Below are 17,500 nucleotides of genomic sequence, written 5' to 3'. Positions count from 1 at the left end.
CTCCTTGAAGGCATTGATATTGAAGGACCTTATAGATTTAAGTAATATCTTGTTAGTAGGTAAGAAGTGTTGATTACATGGTGAATTCATTGGTTGTCCTAATGGCTTTGAAAGGGAAGTCCTACTTAAAAGGAGGTTGTGCATTTTTTGCAGCTGGAGCAAAGGCAATCAGTAAGACAGCAGAGGTCTTTAAAATCCCTAAATAGATTTATTTCCTTTGTTCCCTCAGTTAAGCAGGTGCTTAGGAAGACTGGTTTCTTATGTAGACTCTTTTTTTTTTTTTTTTTTTTTGAGATAGAGTCTCGCTCTGTCTCCAGGCTGGAGTGCAGTAGCATGACCTCAGCCCACTGCAACCTCTGTGTCCCTGGGATCAAGTTATTTTCCTGTCTCAGCCTCCTGAGTAGCTGGGACTACTGGCATGCACCACCACACCCAGCTAATTTTTGTATTTTTAGTAGAGATGGGGTTTCACCATATTGGCCAGGATGGTCTTGATCTCTTGACCTTGTGATCCACCTGCATTGGCCTCCCAAAGTGCTGGGATTACAGGCATGAGCCACTGTGCCCAGTGATTTTTTTTTTTTTTTTTGGAGACAATCTTGGTGTCACCCAGGCTGGAGTGCAGTGGTGTGACATCAGCTCAGTGCAGTGTGACTAGGCTGGAGTGCAATGGTGTGACCTGCAGCCTTGACCTCCCAGGCTCGTGATCCTCCCACCTCAGCCTCCTGAGTAGCTGGGACTAGAGGCACACGCCATCACTCCTGTTTTATTTTTATATTTTTTGTAGAGATGGGGTCTTGGCATGTTACCCAGACTGGCCTTGAACTCCTAAGCTTAAGAGATCCATCCACCTCGGCCTCCTAAAGTGTTGGGATTACAGGTATGAGCCACTGCACACAACCTCTTTTTCCTCCATTTTTTTTTTTTTTTTTTTTGAGATGGAGTCTCACTCTGTCGCCAGGCTGGATTGCAGTGGTGTGGTCTCAGCGCACTGCAACCTCCGGCTCCCTGGTTCAAGCAATTCTCCTGCCTTAGCCTCCCAAGTAGCTGGGATTACAGACAGGTGCCACCATGCCCAGCTGATTTTTATATTTTTAGTAGAGATGGGGTTTCACCTTGTTGGCCCGGATGGTCTTGATCTCCTGACTTTGTGATCTGCTTGATCTCTGGACCTCGTGATCTGCCCACCTTGGCATCCCAAAGTGTTGGGATTACAGGCGTGAGCCACTGTGCCCAGCCACCCAGCCTCTTATGTAGACTCTTATCCCCAGGTGACAAGAGTAAAATTAACATGCATCAGAAACATAATTCTAAGACCTGATTTCATCCACTTGTCATTGGTGCTCACTGGCCACTTACCTTTTTTTGTCCCCATCTATTAGGTGATGCAGGAGATACAGAGCTGGGGCCTCGGCTCCAGGGGAGGAGGTAGGCATTGGGACTCCAGGGGCTGGATTACAGGGGAGGGTTGCTGTAATTCAGAAACAACTTTGAAATTCCCAATCATGAACAGTCTTATGTTCTGAGGATGTTTACACATAGAAGATGCCTAATACTTTTTGTTGTCTATAACAATTTCATTAGAAGAGTGTGTCTGGAGTGGCAGAACCAAAGTAAAGAGTCTGAAGAATCACTTGGATGGATTAAGGTTGGAATGAAGTTTGGCAGAAAAGAAACTTTCCATATCCATCTAAGTCAAAGCGTCTGATGAAGAGTGAAGAGTACAGGGCAGTAAAATGCTCTGTGGTAGTCTGGGGTGGACTGTTCATTGCAGGAAGATCTTTGCAAATAGCATCACGGAGTGTTTATACCACAGATGCATTCTAAAATGGACACCTGTGGGCAAGGCATTTGCAATGAACTGAAGTACAGTGCATGACATGTTTGTTGTTTTGTTTGCTCTGAATTTCATTGCTGCCTATTATGGTACCTTTGTGTGAAGGATAATTTAGAGGAGTCAGGAGACCATAAGGAAAAGGAAAGGAGAAAAGGGTACCAGAATAGGGAGGCAAATGGTTGAGCGGGAACGTGCTTGTTCCTATTTGTTATGAGTTGTGCCTCCCACTTGGGGCTAATTCTCCATTAACATTGTATTTTCCCGATGGGACTTTCCAGGGTGGCTTAGGATATCAGTTTACTTTGAGTCAGCCCACGGGTGCTGTTTCAGCTCAGTGGAGGACTTCAGAAGCAAGTTGAAATGGAATCGGTGTATCAGTAGGGAGTAAGAAGGAGAGATTGGAATCATCCTCATGGACGTCTGAACTTTCCACATGGCAGTGGTCTCTGGCCTGGGGTTTGTGGACCCCTGAGGAATATGCATATTTCTGGGGAGACTAAAAAGGTTAAAAACTACTGCTCTAAAGCTTAACTGCTGTCTCTAATGTATGTATGTAATTATGCTTTGCTAGGATGGGAAGAAAGGTCACTGATGAAAGAACCGTGGACACTGTGTCTTCAGGTATATTAACAGATCCAGAGCATAGAACTCTAAGTGGAAAATGCACAGATGCCATTGCAAAGGGCAAGAGGCACAGAAATGAATGTGATCCACCAGTAAATAAAAGCAAGGCATGTAGGTGTGCTCTATTAGCCAGTCCTGGGCTGCCCTGCCCTGTCCTCTAAGGTGAGATAGTGAGGTCGTGCTGCTGAAACCCTCATAGAAGTGTGTTTTAATGTCCTAGGACTGCTGAAACAAAGTACCAGGAACTGGGTGACTCAAAACAACAAATTATTCTCTCACAGTCCTGGATTTTAAGATGTCCAAAATTAAGGTGTGGGCAGGGCCATTTCCATCTGACACCTTTAGAGAAGAGTCCTTCCTGGCTTCTTAGCCAGCATTGCCCCTCGCTTGCCTGCAGTCCCTGGTGTTTCTTGGCTGTAGCAACATGACTCCGATCCCTGTCTCCATCCGCACATGGCCTTGTATCTTTGTGTCTTCACAAGGCCTTCTTATAAGGAGACTAGTTATTGGATTTCGGTTTCATCCTAATCCAGCATGACCTCATCTGAATTAATTACATCTGCAAGGATCCTATTTCCAAATAAGGTCATCCGAGGTTCTGGGTTGATATGGTTTGGCTGTTTCCCCACCCAAATCTCATCTTGAATTGTCACTCCCAGAATTCCCATGTGTTGTGGGAGAGACTCAGTGGAAGATAATCGAATCATGGGGGTGGTTTCCCCCATACTGTGCTCATGGTAGTGAATTAGTCTCACGAGATCTGATGGTTTCATAACGGGTTCCCCCTTTCGCTTGGCTCTCATTCTCTCTTCCCTGCCGCTGCGTAAGACGTGCCTTTCACATTATGCCATGACTGTGAGGCCTCCCCAGCCATGTGGAACTGTGAGTCCGTTAAACCTCTTTTTCTTTGTAAGTTACCCCATCTCGGGTACGTCTTTAACAGCAGCATGAAAACAGACTAATACATAGGTAGACATGACTTTTTGTGGGACACTATTCAGCCCAGTACGGGGCATCCTTGTGGACTCTGCTACATGCTGGGGGGTTTAAGGTTGCAATTATGGATTAGAAATTGTGGGGCAAACTCGTTGCAAAGTGCGGAGGAGACAGGAGTTGGGTCTTCAGAAGTGTTTGGATAGGTATTACTAGAAGTACAGAAGAACGTTAAAGTGTCATTTTCTGAAATGAAATGTAAATTACCTTTGCAGTCAAGATACTAAAGGCTGTAGATGTAGGAGTGGGGAACGAGGTCCCTGACCCCCCTGCTATTCCCTTCTTGGTACAGCTCCTTAGTTCTACATTCCTGATTTAAGAAACGGTGAGCTTCAAAACAATCTTCCCCACCCCAGTTGTGAATGCAAACCCTTTTATGACTTAATAAAAGGAGTATCGTGGAATAGTCATGTGATGTCAGTCCAGAGAAAATGTCTCCTTATTTCTTATCTGAATTATAAAACCGACTGATATAGTATTCATTGTATGCAGTTGCAGTAACAGTGGCTTCATGGTGCTAGCTAGCCTAGGTTTTTTTCTTTTTTTGGAGTTTCGCTCTCGTTGCCCAGGCTGGAGTGCAATGGTGCGATCTCAGTTCACCACAACCTCTGCCTCCCAGGTTCAAGCAATTCTCCTACCTCAGCCTCCTGAGTAGTTGGGATTATAGGCATGTGCCACCACACCTGGCTAATTTTTTGTATTTTTAGTAGAGATGGGATTTCTCCATGTTGGTCAGGCTAGTCTCGAACTCCTGATCTCAGGTGATTCACCCGCCTCGGCCTCCCAAGTGCTGGGATCCAAGTGCTGAACCACTGTACCTGGCCTAGGTAGCCTAGTTTTACTTCCTCTTTACAGAGCTGAGTGAGAGTGAGAAGGAGGAAAACACCTCTCTGTCTTATGAACAGGTCCTAGGAGCCTAGTGAGAGGGTTTCAATTGTGTAGGCTATTTCAGGCTTAAAGCAGGCCCAGAATTCCAGGGATCCATGAAGAAGTCATCTAAGGGAACTCAGAGGGGATTCTAGTTGCTAAGGGGGAGTCTAGACCTGACTAGATCAGGATTATTCTTTCTCAGTCTCTCAAAAAATGCAATGAATATCCTAGAACTTGGCTGTCTCTTTAAGGACATCTTGCTTACAGAGTGTTTTTAGGTAGCTTCCTGCCTGCAGAGGCATCCACAAGCCTGAATGGGAGACTATCTATCCCACGTCCCTCAAAGCCATGGGAAATAGGATCAGAAAGAACCACAGGCTGTGGTGTTGGTTACAGAGAGTGAACGGATCCAAGTTATCAAAAGCAGGTAACAAAGCAACATCAAGAAACTGTGTCCTTAAAACCAAGAGAACATACAAGACATTCTAATCCACATGGTTCTTAGGGTGAAATCTAGCCTCTGGGCAGATAAGAAATCAGGGTGTGAGTCACCCCTCTTTAGCTGGAATGACAAGAGACTCAGACTGTAGCTCTAGAGATTCAAGGGTTACCCACACCCACATTCCTTTTCGTGCCTCACCTGTCCCAGGTATGCGTTAAAACTACTGCTAAAAATAATTGCAGAAACTTGAAGTCTGGGAAATAGCACTGAACAGTCTCATCTGAAGTGAAGAGCTGACTGGTGCCAAATGCAATGGAGACAGAAAATGGGTTTCTCTGGAGCCATGCAGTCTCTAGGAGGTGAGCCCCGAGGTCTGCTCGTAGACATCCATCCCCTGATACCTTCCAAACACAAAAGGAGGTCTCCTGTGACTGTCAACCTTTGATCCACTGCCAGTGCCATCAAAGAGGCTGGAAGGAGCAGGAGGGCAGGTGGGGAAAGTGTTAGTCATCGGACTGTTCACTGTTGCTGTGTCAACTTGGGGGAGTTACTGAACCTCTCTGAACCTTGAGTTTTCTCATTTGTTAATATGGAAAGAAGACCGTCTAGCGCCTATCTCTGTCACAGAATCTTTTCTTTTCTTTTTTTTTTTTTTTTGAGACAGAGTCTTGCTCTGTCGCCCAGGCTGGACTGCAGTGGTGCAATCTCAGCTCACTGCAACCTCCGCCTCCCAGGTTCAAGCAATTCTCCTGCCTCAGCCTCCCAAGGAGCTGGGATTACAAGAACGTGCCACCACACCCAGCTAATTTTTTTATTTTTAGAGTTTTGCCGTGTTGGTCAGGCTGGTCTCGAACTCCTGACCTCAGATGATCCATCCACCTTGGCTTCCCAAAGTGCTGGGATTACATGTGCGAGCCACTGCACCTGGCCTGCCTCACAGAATCTTGAACCTAGTTTTAAAAATTCTGTTTCCTTCCTCCTTCCCTTCCAGTGTCCACCACATCCTAGCCATTGTGTCAGGTACTAGGAAACTGGTACTGAAGAAAGAGTCAGATGCTGTTTTTGCTGAACTCAGCCTTGGTATTGTGATTATTCTTCCTACAGGGCAGAGACCACGCCTGATTCATGGATATAACTAATATCATGCAGGGACCATAGCAGTAAATGTTCAGTATCCGTCACTTTCTGAAATTTAAGATGTGTCAGGCGGCTTGAGATGTATTGTTTCTAGTTCTTTGAACAATCCTGAACAGTGGATATTATTGTTCCCATTATGAGCTATGGAGCCAGCCTGCCAAATCGGCCCCTGACTGACTGTGAGACTTTGGACAAGTTGTTCAGCCTTCCTGTGTTTCAACCTTCCTGTCTGAAGAAACACAGTAACAGCACAGCGTCGTGAAGTTTAAATGAACTCTACTGTGGCTCATGATAACAATCAGTCGGTGTTGGCCATTAGAATGATCATTAATTGTAGCTATTATCATAGATGAAGACTGGCAGCGTGCCCAGGTCATTCAACTGGTAAAGGGCTAAGTAAAAAATTGAAGCCAAATTGGATTCCAAGCCCCTTTACCCTAAATATGGAAATATAATACGGAATTACACATATATACATACATACACATTTTGGGTATGTGTGTATGTATATATGTGTAACTCCGTATTATATTTCTCATTCCATACCTGTGTATCGCGTAAATAATTTAACCATCATTTATAGCATTTTCCCCCCTTTGTAATGTTATGTTCTACACAACAAGTATTATGGCAAATGAGCTTTCAGGTTTGAAGCTGTTTTCAAATCGCAACAGGCAGTTAAGAAAATACGACATTCTCGGCCGGGCGCGGTGGCTCAAGCCTGTAATCCCAGCACTTTGGGAGGCCGAGGCGGGTGGATCACGAGGTCAAGAGATCGAGACCATCCTGGTCAACTTGGTGAAACCCCGTCTCTACTAAAAATACAAAATATTAGCTGGACTTGGTGGCGCGTGCCTGTAATCCCAGCTACTCGGGAGGCTGAGGCAGGAGAATTGCCTGAATCCAGGAGGTTGCGGCGAGCCGAGATCGCGCCATTGCACTCCAGCCTGGGTAACAAGAGCGAAACTCCGTCGCAAAAAAAAAAAAAAAAAAAAAAAAAGACATTCTCATTGTCACCAGTAGATGACAGAAGGAAGTAAACATCACCCCGGAGAGGGACGGCGTTTTAATTCGGAGCCGAGTGATTCCCAGTGGGCTGTGACTGAGGCGCAGTGGCGGATGAGGCGGGCTCGTTGTATGAATACAGTGGACGACAGCCCACCAGGACTAGGGGGTAGGGGTCAGGGTGGGGAGAACTACCTACAGGTATGTAAAGGGTGCCAGCCTTCAAGAAGATCTGCTAGGTTGACCCAGAGGATGGGGACTGGGATCCCCGAAGTAAAGGCAAGTTCAGAGGTGGTTAGAAGAAAAGGTCGCAGGCCGGGCGCGGTGGCTCATACCTGTAATCCCAGCACTTTGGGAGGCCGAGGCGGGTGGATCACGAGGTGAGGAGATCGAGACCAACCTGATCACCATGGTGAAAGACCGTCTCTACTAAAAATAAAAAAAATTAGCTGGGCGTGGTGGCACACACCTGTAATCCCAGCTACTTGGGAGGCTGAGGCATGAGAATCGCTTGAATCCGGGAGGCGGAGGTTGCAGTGAGCTGAGATCATTCCACTGCACGCCAGCCTGGGCGATAGAGCAGACTCCGTCTCAAAAAAAAAAAAAAGAAAAAAAAGAAAAAAAAAAAAAAGAAAAAAGAAAAAAAAAAAAAGAAAAGGTGACGTTCCTCTGTCGTCTCTACTGCACGATCGTCGGCTGCGGGCTCTCCTCGTCAGCTTCCAAACACTTGGTTCTGTCCCAAAGCCTGACCTTCCCTCTGAGATGTTGCTGAAGCCACTTGCCCTCTGTTTGCCCCTTTCCCCACCCGCTACCCCAGTCTGTAACCCATGAATACTATTTCCCCTGCCTATCCCAATACACCTTGTTTATGAGCCATCGGTCCCCGCTCACTGCCTCCCTCTCTCTTAACTGCGCATCCAGCCACTAGGCTTGGTCCACAGCCCGTGCTCCTGCGCCAGATAAGCTTGGTGCTGGGTAGCTGGTGAGCTGCTTGTTCATTCATCTTTGTCCTAGAGACGTGCCCTTCAGCACAAAGTGATGGGGAGTTGTCCTGCTGGGTCCGAAAGAGTAGTAGCAGCAGACAAGTGGTCATCCATACTGGGCTGACTCTCACTGATGTGATGCTGGCTCTTGTCCTGAGACATTGTTTAGGGGGATGAGTTCACCAGTAACTCCTGCTCAATACCTGACATCTTAGAAATGCTCTTACCTAAGCTATTCAATCTAGTGCCAACTTAAAACCAATATCCCTGTTGCAATTTCTGGAGGGGTCAAGAGTGGGGACGATTCAAAGGTTTTTTATTTGACATATGTCTATTTGTACATTTGTAATGGTTGTTTGCTTTTAAAGAAGTGCTGCTTGGATGGGGCATGGTGGCTTATGCCTATAATCCCAGCACTTTGGGAGGCTAAGGTGGGAGGATTGCTTGAGGCCAGGAGTTTCAGACCAGCCTAGATAACATAGCAAGACCCCATCTCTACAAAAATAAATAATAAAAAATTAGCTGGGCATGGCAGAGCCCACCTGTGTTCCTAGATACCTGGGAGGCTGAGAAAGGAGGATCACTTGAGCCTTGGAGGACAAGATTGCAGTGAGCTATGATCGTGTTGTTGCATTCCAGCCTGGGTGACAGGGCAATACCCTGTCTCTAAAAGGTAAATAGTAAACAAGCAATTCTTTACCACAGGGTGGAGGAGAGCCTCCTGTGTGTTATGTGTTTGCTAGGTGATGGGCATATATTATTTCTTTTACTGGAGGTCATGAGTCATTTCTTGAGGAAACTGTGATTCAGAAAATCTTTTTTTTTTCTTTTTTTTTTAATAAGAAAAAGAATAAAGAAGAGGAAGAAAGAGAAAGAGGAAGAGAGAGAGAGAGAATGGGGGTATTGCTTTGTTGCCCGGGCTAGAATGCAGTCTAAATATGGGTATGCCTATAATTGTCTTTAATAATGGAGACATGAAAGAAAATGAGGGAAGAGAGTAACAAACAAGGAGCCAACCAACATTTAGTTTAAACTTCTAAGTTGATATGATGTGGTACTGATAAGAGTGTATATTTTGTGTAAAGTAGAGAGTTCTATAAATGTTGATTACGTTTACTTGTTCCAGATCTGAGTTCAAGTCCTAGATATCGTTGTTAATTTTCTGTCTCATTGATCTGTCTAATATTAATGTTGAAGTCTCCCACTATTATTGTGTGGGAGTCTAAGTCTCTTTATAAGTCTTGTATGTCTGGGTATTCCTGTATTGGGTGCATATATATTTAGGACCTTTAACTCTTCTTGCTGTTGCATTGATTCTTTTATCATTATATAATGTCCTTCTTTGCTTCTGTTGATCTTTGTTGCTTTAAATACTATTTTATGAGAGGCAAAAATTGTAACTTCTGCTTTTTATTTATTTATTTTTGCTCTCTGGTTGGTTGGTAAGTCTCTCTCCATCCCTTGTTTTGAGTCTTTGTGTATCCTTGAATGCGAGATGGGTCTGGATGCAGCATACAGTTTTAGTTTTTTGTCCAAATTGCCTGTCTTTGAATTGAGGAATTTAGTCAATTTAAATTTAGAATTAATAATGATATATGTGAGTTTAATACTGTCATTTAATATTAGCTGGCTATTTTGCCCATTAGTTGGTGTAAATTCTTCATTATATTGATGCTCTTTTTGGTATTTTTTAGAAAGGCTGATACTGTTTGTTCCTTTCTATGTGTAGTGGTTCTTTCAGAAGCTCTTGTAAAGCAGGCCTGGTGGTGATGAATTCTCTGAGTGCTTGCTTGTTCACAAAAAACTTTATTTTTCCTTCACTTATGAAGCTTAGTTTGGCTGGATGTGAAATTCTAGGTTGAAAGTTCTTTTCTTTAAGGATGTTGAATATTGGTCCCCACTCTCTTCTGGCTTGTAGGGTTTCTGCTGAGAGATCTGCTGTAAGTCTGATAGGCTTCCCTTTGTGGGTAACCCGACCTTTCTCTCTGGCTGCCCTTAGTATTTTCTCCTTCATTAAAACCCTGGTGAATCTGACGATTATGTGCCTTGGAGTTGCTCTTCTTGAGGAATATCTTTGTGGTGTTCTCTGTATTACCTGGAGTTGAATATTATCCTGCCTTACTAAGTTGGGAAAATTTTCCTGAATAATATCCTGAAGCATATTTTCCAGCTTGGATTCATTCTCTTCGTCACATTCAGGTACACCTATCAAGCGTAGATTAGGTCTTTTCACATAGTCCCATATTTCTTGGAGACTTTGCTCATTCCTTTTTATCCTTTTTTCTCTAATCTTGTCTTCTTGTTTTATTTCATTGAGTTGGTCTTCGACCTCTGATATCCTTTCTTCTGCTTGATCAATTTGGCTGTTAAAACTTGTGCATACTTCACGTAGTTCTCGTATTGTGTTTTTCTGTTCCATCAATTCACTTATTTTCCTCTCTAAATTTTGTATTCTTGTTGACATTTCGTCAAACCTTTTTTCAAAGTTCTTAGTTTCTTTAGATTGTGTTAGAACAAATTCTTTTAATTCACAGAAGTTTCTTATTATCCACGTTTTGAAGCCTGCTTCTGTAATTGGAATACACTCGTTCTCCATCAAGCCTTGTTTCGTTGCTGATGAGGAACTGGGATCCCCTGCTGAGGAAGAGGCGTTCTGATCTTGGGTATTCTCAGCCTTTTTTGACTGTTTTCTTCCCTTCCTTGTAGATTTATCCATCTGTGGTCTTTATAATTACCGTCTTTGTAATTGGGTTTCTGAGTGGACATCCAACTTATTGATTCTCAGCGCCGAAATCTGAGCAACCCACTGCGCCGACTAAATCAGCTGCGTTAAGATTGATGGTGCTTTTCTGACTCTGCACCAAGAACCGACGCTCTGAGGCCGGCAAAACCGCCTCGCCGGTCACAAGAGTCGCGCTGGCGACCCGTGGGGCTCCTCCGCTGGGAATCTCCTGGTGCGTGAGCAACAAGAATTCATGTGAAGGTGTGGCGTCCTCTCGTTCTTTGCGTTTTCAGTGGGAGCTACAATCCCGAGCTGCTAGTGATCAGCCATCTTGGATCTCCCAGAAAATCTTGTTTGTCTTATTTTAAAACTGTAGCCTAGTCATTCTTTATTCTGTCTTCCATTCTTTCTTTCTTTCTTTCTTTTTTTTTTTTTTTTTTGAGACAGTTTCTTTCTTGTCTCCCAGGTTGGAGTGCAAGGGTGTGATCTCAGCTCACGGCAACCTCCACCTCCTGGGTTCAAGCTGTTCTCCTGCCTCAGCCTCCCAAAGTACCTGGGATTACAGGCGGCTGCCACAATGCCCAGCTAACTTTTTTGTATTTTCAGTAGAGAGGCAGTTTCACCATTTGGCCAGGCTAGTCTTGAACGCCTGACCTCAGGTGATCCACCCGCCTCGGCCTCCCAAAGTGCTGGGATTACAGGTATGAGCCACCGCACCCGGCCCTGTGATTTCTTAAATTCATCCAAGGTTGTTCAGGAATTTTGCACGGTGAGCCTATGCTGACAAAATGAAATCGAGCACCGCAGTTTTGTGTTTTCCCTAAATCTCTAGAAAATAAATGTGACTTTTGGACTGCCAGAAGATTGATGTGAAACATCACACAAAATCAGTATGTGAAGACAGAAAGGATGTTGGTGATCACTAGAATCTGTTCATTTTTACTTAAGGGACATAGGTATATGTCTATAGCTTTGCGTATGTTTTAGAATGTGCCCACAAGCTCTTAGCCATTTAGACAGACACTAAATACTCCCTCTATTAAAAAAAAAGTTCTAGTGGAATTTTGTTCATAGTATCTGTCTGAGAAAAACAGGCCCTGCTTTTCGAGACTAATGTCTTGAAGACTGAAGTCTCCTTTCTGAGTAGAGTAGTGGGGGCCGGGTGCAGTGGCTCATGCCTATAATCCCAGCACTTTGGGAGGCCGAGGCAGATCACCTGAGGTCAGGAGTTTGAGACCTGCATGGCCAACATGGTGAAAACCCGTCTCTACTAAAAACATAAAAATTAGCCGGGCGTGGTGGCATGTCCCTATAATCCCTACTACTCAGGAGACTGAGGTAGAAGAATCACTTGAGTCCAGGAGGCGGAGGTTGCAGTGAGCCGAGATCACACCACTGCACTCCAGCCTGGGCAACAGAATGAGACTCCACCTCAAAAAAAGAGAAGAGTAATAGAATTAGTTGGATGACAAAGTGTGCTTTAGAGAAGGCTGGCTAGCCTAACTAATTCTCTTAGTAAATGCCAGTGATGCCCCTAACCAGGCACTTGGGTCTGTTGCCAGAGTGGCATGTGGGTAAGTCACATTTCATACCTCGCCTCTTCAGCATCTGTGTCTGTGTGACCTCAGATTAATGTGTGATCATCAAGGGCAGCCTTGAAGGGGAAGACAGAGCCCTGCAAGGACAAGCCTCTGGCTGAGAGGTTATGTGGGAATGACAGAGAGCAGCCCACCTGGGTGGGGTGCCTGGAGAGAGAGGAAAGAGAAGGGTGTCATGTTCAGATTTACAGCCTGCCCATAAACTTGATGGTTTTATGGTACTCAGCCATGTAGTCATTTCCTGCCCCTTCTCTTACTGTGTTCTCCAGAGTCTGTGAGTCACTCTCTGGCCAGTGGCCTGCAGCCAGGGTTCATTTCTCTTCCCTATGGCCTAGAGAAGCAATTTCCAGCTGAGCGCAGTGGCTCATCCCTGTAATTCCAGCACTTTGGGAGGCTAAGGTGGGTGGATCATGAGGTTAGGAGATCGAGACCATCCTGGCCAAACATGGTGAAACCCTGTCTGTACTAAAATTACTAATAATTAGCTGGGTGTGGTGGCGGGTGCCTGTAATCCCAGCTACTTGGGAGTCTGAGGACAGAGAATCTCTTGAACCCCAGAGATGGAGGTTGCAGTGAGCCGAGATTGCACCACTGCACTCCAGCGTGGGCAGCAGAGGGAGACTCCATCTCAAAAAACAAAAGAGAAGTGGTTTCCAAACTACGGCACGGGCCTCCAGTGACAACATATTGCAAGACAGTCTGTTGGGGTGAGGAAGACACTAGAAACTGTATCTATATTTAACCCAGCCATTTCTAATTTCTGTTTTTTATGTTTTATAGTGTACATAAAGTTTTACTGTAAGCAAGTCATAATAAATACCTATGGATATGACATACTTATATGTATTTATTATGTATGTAATTGTTTAGCATACATGCAAATATGTTAAAGATACAATGTTGAATTGGGATGCATATCAAGAACGTTTGGCCAGCCTGGCAAACACAGTGAAACCCCATCTGCACAAAAAGTACAAAAATTAGCTGGCTGTGGTGGCGGGCACCTGTAATCCCAGCCACTTGGGAGGCTGACGTGCTTACTTCAACCCAGGAGGCGGAGGCTGCAGTGAGCCGAGATGGCGCCCCTGCACTCCTGACTGGGCAACAGAGTGAGACTCAGTCTCAAAAAAGAAAAGAAAGTTTGGGACTACTGCCATATGGAATTATGCTAACACCAGTCTTTTTTCATGATTATATAAGTTAACCTATTTATTAAAGGCTAGTGGTGTCTCCAATGGTGGAGGAACATCTCCTGGTCCATTCCTTCTGTCTTCTGATGGCAGACTTCACAGTGCCAGCAGAAGTGGTATTTTAGGTTCAGCCACCACCAGCTACTGTCTTCATGTAGGAACCACAGTGCCAGATCCCTGAATCTCATCTTTTCTCCTTGGTTTTGCCACAGAGAGAGCAAGTGTACTTGGTGTGCTAGCTGGTTTCGGTGTTTTTCACCATTTTCTGGAGGGAGGCACCATAGCGGGTCTTGTATATACCGAGAATTCCAGCTTTATTGGTGCATTTAGCCATGTCAGTGCAAAGTATGTTCGAGCCTGCAATAGTCCTTGAAAAGCATTATTTTATGTTTCATTATGAAATTAACTTTTTTTTTGAGGTGAAGTCTCCCTCTGTTGCCCCGGCTGGGGTGCTGTTGTGCAGTCTTGGCTCACTGCAACCTCTACCACCCGGGTTCAAGCAATTCTCATGTCTCAGCCCCCTGAATAACTGCTATTACCAGCGCATACCACCAGGCCAATTTTTGTGTTTTTAATAGAGATGGAGATTCACCATGTTGGCTAGGTTGGTCTCAAACTCCTGACCTCAAGTGATCTGCCTGTCTTTGCCTCCCACAGTGCTGGGATTACTGGTGTGAGCCACCATGGGCAGCCACATTATGAAATGAACTTTCAAACAAAACTCCACTGCAGCCTTATATTTTTTAAATTACAGGTTGTTTGAACTGAGTGAAGCCTTCAAATTCCGGTTTCAAACTAGGATGATTCTTCAGTTCCTTAAGAGTTTATAGGTGTGTGAGCTATTTTCACTGTTTCCAGAGCCTGATAGAAACCTATTTACCTCAAATAAGCCTGCACAGGCCAACTTCAAGGTCAAGTGTTTTGCATTGGTCAGAAACATTAGGAACTTGGAGTGATCCTCTCATGCTGATCAGAATGTGTGGTTACGGCCTGAGTGTGGAGTGGGGAGGTGCTGCTTTGGGGCCTGACCTTCGTCCCAACCCCCTTCTATTTTGAGGGCGTTCTGTGGGAGGAAAAGTGAGGAACACCACCTCCCACAGCCCCTGGACAGCACCAACTTATACCTGGGCAAGTGAGACCCTTCCCTGGGCCTGCTCCCCAGGAGTCCCTGCTCTTTGGAGTGTGTTTCTCAAAATGTTCCAGTTTTCCTTTCTGTGCTTGGGACATGCCAAGGCCAGCAGGTAAGAGAGTTCCAGTTGCCCCCAACCTTTCCAACATTTGGTATTGCCAGGCTTTTTGATGTTAGCTATTCATCTCTGTGGGTATTTTTTTCCCATGGGAAATCTCTCTCTTTGTGTCTCTCTCAAACCTTTCTCTCTCTCTCTCTCCTTCTCTCTTGCTGAACTTCTCTCTCTCTTTCTTTCTCTCGCTCTCTCTCCCTGCGTCTTCCCCACAATACCTTGACTGAGGTATCAAAAACATGGCCAGGCATAATGGCTCATGCCTGTTATCCCAGCACTTTGGGAGGCTAAGGCAGGCAGATCACTTGAGGCCAGGAGTTCGAGACCAGCCTGGCCAACATAGCAAGACTCTGTCTCAAAAAAAAAAAAAAAAAAAAACACCAAAACCCATACATGTATTTAAAGTGTAATATTTGACTTGATAGGTTTTGTCATAAGGATACATACATGAAGCTGTGACTACAATGAAGATAATGAACACATCCATCATCCCCAAAGTTCCTATTTAGACTCATATTTATGCTCTCCGGGTCTCTTACTTTTTTTTCCTGCAGATCTATGCTTCCATCAACATTGTTTCTCTTAATCATTTCTGGTAGAGTGGGTTTTTTGAACATGAATTCTTTTTTCTGAAAATATTCTTATTTACCTTTAGGTTGAAATATATGTAGAATCTAGGCTGACAGGTTTTGCTTTTTTTTTTTTTCAGTTCTTTACGGAAGATTTTCTAGTTTTTTTTTTTTTTTTTTTTTTTTTTTTTTTTTTTTGCGGGGATGTACTAGTCTGTTCTCATGCTGCTAATAAAGACATACCTGAAGCTGGGCGTGGTGGCTCACGCCTGTAATCCCAGCACTTTGGGAGTCCAAGGAGGTGGATCACAAGGTCAGGAGTTCAGGACCAGCCTGACCAGCATGGAGAAAACCCATCTGTACTAAAAATACAAAAATTAGCTGAGTGTGGTGGCGTGTGCCTGTAATCCAAGCTACTCAGGAGGCTCAGTCAAGAGAATCCCTTGAACCCTTGAAATGAGATTGCACCATTGCACTCCAGCCTGGGCGATAGAGCAAGACTCTGTCTCAAAAAAAAAAAAAAAAAAAAAAAAAAGAAAAAGAAAAGAAAAGAAAAGAAAGAAAGAAAGAAAAGAAAAGAAAGGAAGAAAAGAAGCCTAGGCCCAAAGCACCCAAGATTCAGTGTCTAGTTACTCCACGTGTCCTGCAGCACAAATGGTGGAGTATTGCTCTGAAGAAGCAGTACCAAGAAAAATAAGAAAGAGGCTGCAGAATATGCTAAACTTTTGGCCAAGAGAATGAAGAAGGCTAAAGAGAAGTGCCAGGAACAAACTGAAGAGACGCAGACTTTCCTTTCTGTGAGCTTCTACTTCTAAGTCTGAATCCAGTCAGAAATAAGTTTTTTTTTTTTTTAGTAACCTATAAATAAGATCAGACTTAAAAAAAAAGAAAAGAAAAGAAAGCCATTCGGTCTCATGACACTTACTCACTATCATAAGAACAGCATGGGAAAGACCCACCCCCACGATCCAGTTACCTCCCTCCGGGCCCCTCCCACAACATGTAGGAATTATGGGAGCTACAATTCAGGATGAGATTTGGGTGAGGACAGAGCCAAACCATAAGAGGGGGTGAGGAAGCTTTTCTGTTGTCTTCTGGCCTCTACTGTTTCTGATGAGAAGTTAACCATCATTCATAATTTTTTCTTTGGCTGCTTTTAATAATTTATTTTTATCTTTGATTTTCAACACTTTGACTATGATGTACCTGAGGATGGTTTTCTTTGTATTTATTCTGCTTGGAGTTCACTGAGCTGATGCAATCTGTGAATTGATTTATTTTACTAGTTTTAGAAAATTCTTGTCTATTAGCTCTCCAAATATTTCTTCTGCCTCACTCTATCTTACTTTTCCTTATGGGACTTCAATTATAAATATGTTAAACTATTGGCTATCATCCTAAGGATCGTCAATGCTCTGTTTTATCCCCCTACATTTTTCTATTTGTGTTTTAGTTGGATTACAGTCACGTGCTGTATAATGACGGTTTGGCCAACAACTGGCCACATATATGATGTTGGCCCCATAAGATTATAACAAAGCTGAAAAATTCCTATCATTTAGTGATGTTGTAACCATCATCACTAGATGATAGTTGTAGTGCAACACATTCTCATGTGTTTGTAGTGATGCTGGTGTAAACAAATGTACCATTCCACCAGTCGTGTAGAAGTATGGCACACACAGTAATGTATAGGATCTAATACTTGATAATAAACGACGATGTTCCTGGTTTATGTATTTACTATACATCCTTTTATCATTATTTTAGAGTGTACTTCACATACATTAATATATAACATTTTATATTTACATATATATAAAGTTAACTGTAAAACAACCTCAAGCGGAAAAATAAGTAACAAATTTTAAAAATAGAAAAAAGCAGCTCATGGTGGCTCACACCCATAGTCCCAGCACTTTAGGAGGATGAGGCGGGTGGATCACCTGAGGTCAGGAGTTTGACACCAGGCTGGCCATCGTGGCAAAACCCCATCTCTACTAAAAATACAAAAAATTAGCCAGGCGTGGTGGTGCACACCTGTAGTCCCAGCTATTTGGGAGGCTGAGGCAGGAGAATCGCTTGAACCTGGGAGGCAAAGGTTGCAGTGAGCTGAGATTGTGCCATTGCACTCCAGCCTGAGTGACAGAGCAAGATTCTATCTCAAGAAAAAAAAAAAAGGCCGGGCGCGGTGGCTCAAGCCTGTAATCCCAGCACTTTGGGAGGCCGAGGCGGGTGGATCACGAGGTCAAGAGATCGAGACCATCCTGGTCAACATGGTGAAACCCC

General features: G+C 44.1%; 1 pseudogene; it reads right to left on the bottom strand.

Moving 5' to 3' along the window:
• Positions 1–13,423: 13,423 nt before the first annotated feature.
• LOC120360763 (large ribosomal subunit protein eL43-like) lies at positions 13,424–13,735 on the bottom strand (annotated as a pseudogene).
• Between the last annotated feature and the right edge of the window lie 3,765 nt (positions 13,736–17,500).

This window comes from Saimiri boliviensis, chromosome 7, assembly GCF_048565385.1.
Source record: "Saimiri boliviensis isolate mSaiBol1 chromosome 7, mSaiBol1.pri, whole genome shotgun sequence".
Lineage (NCBI taxonomy): Eukaryota > Metazoa > Chordata > Mammalia > Primates > Cebidae > Saimiri > Saimiri boliviensis.
Note: the sequence above shows the minus strand (reverse complement) of the source record. Positions and strands in the feature narration are given on the sequence as shown.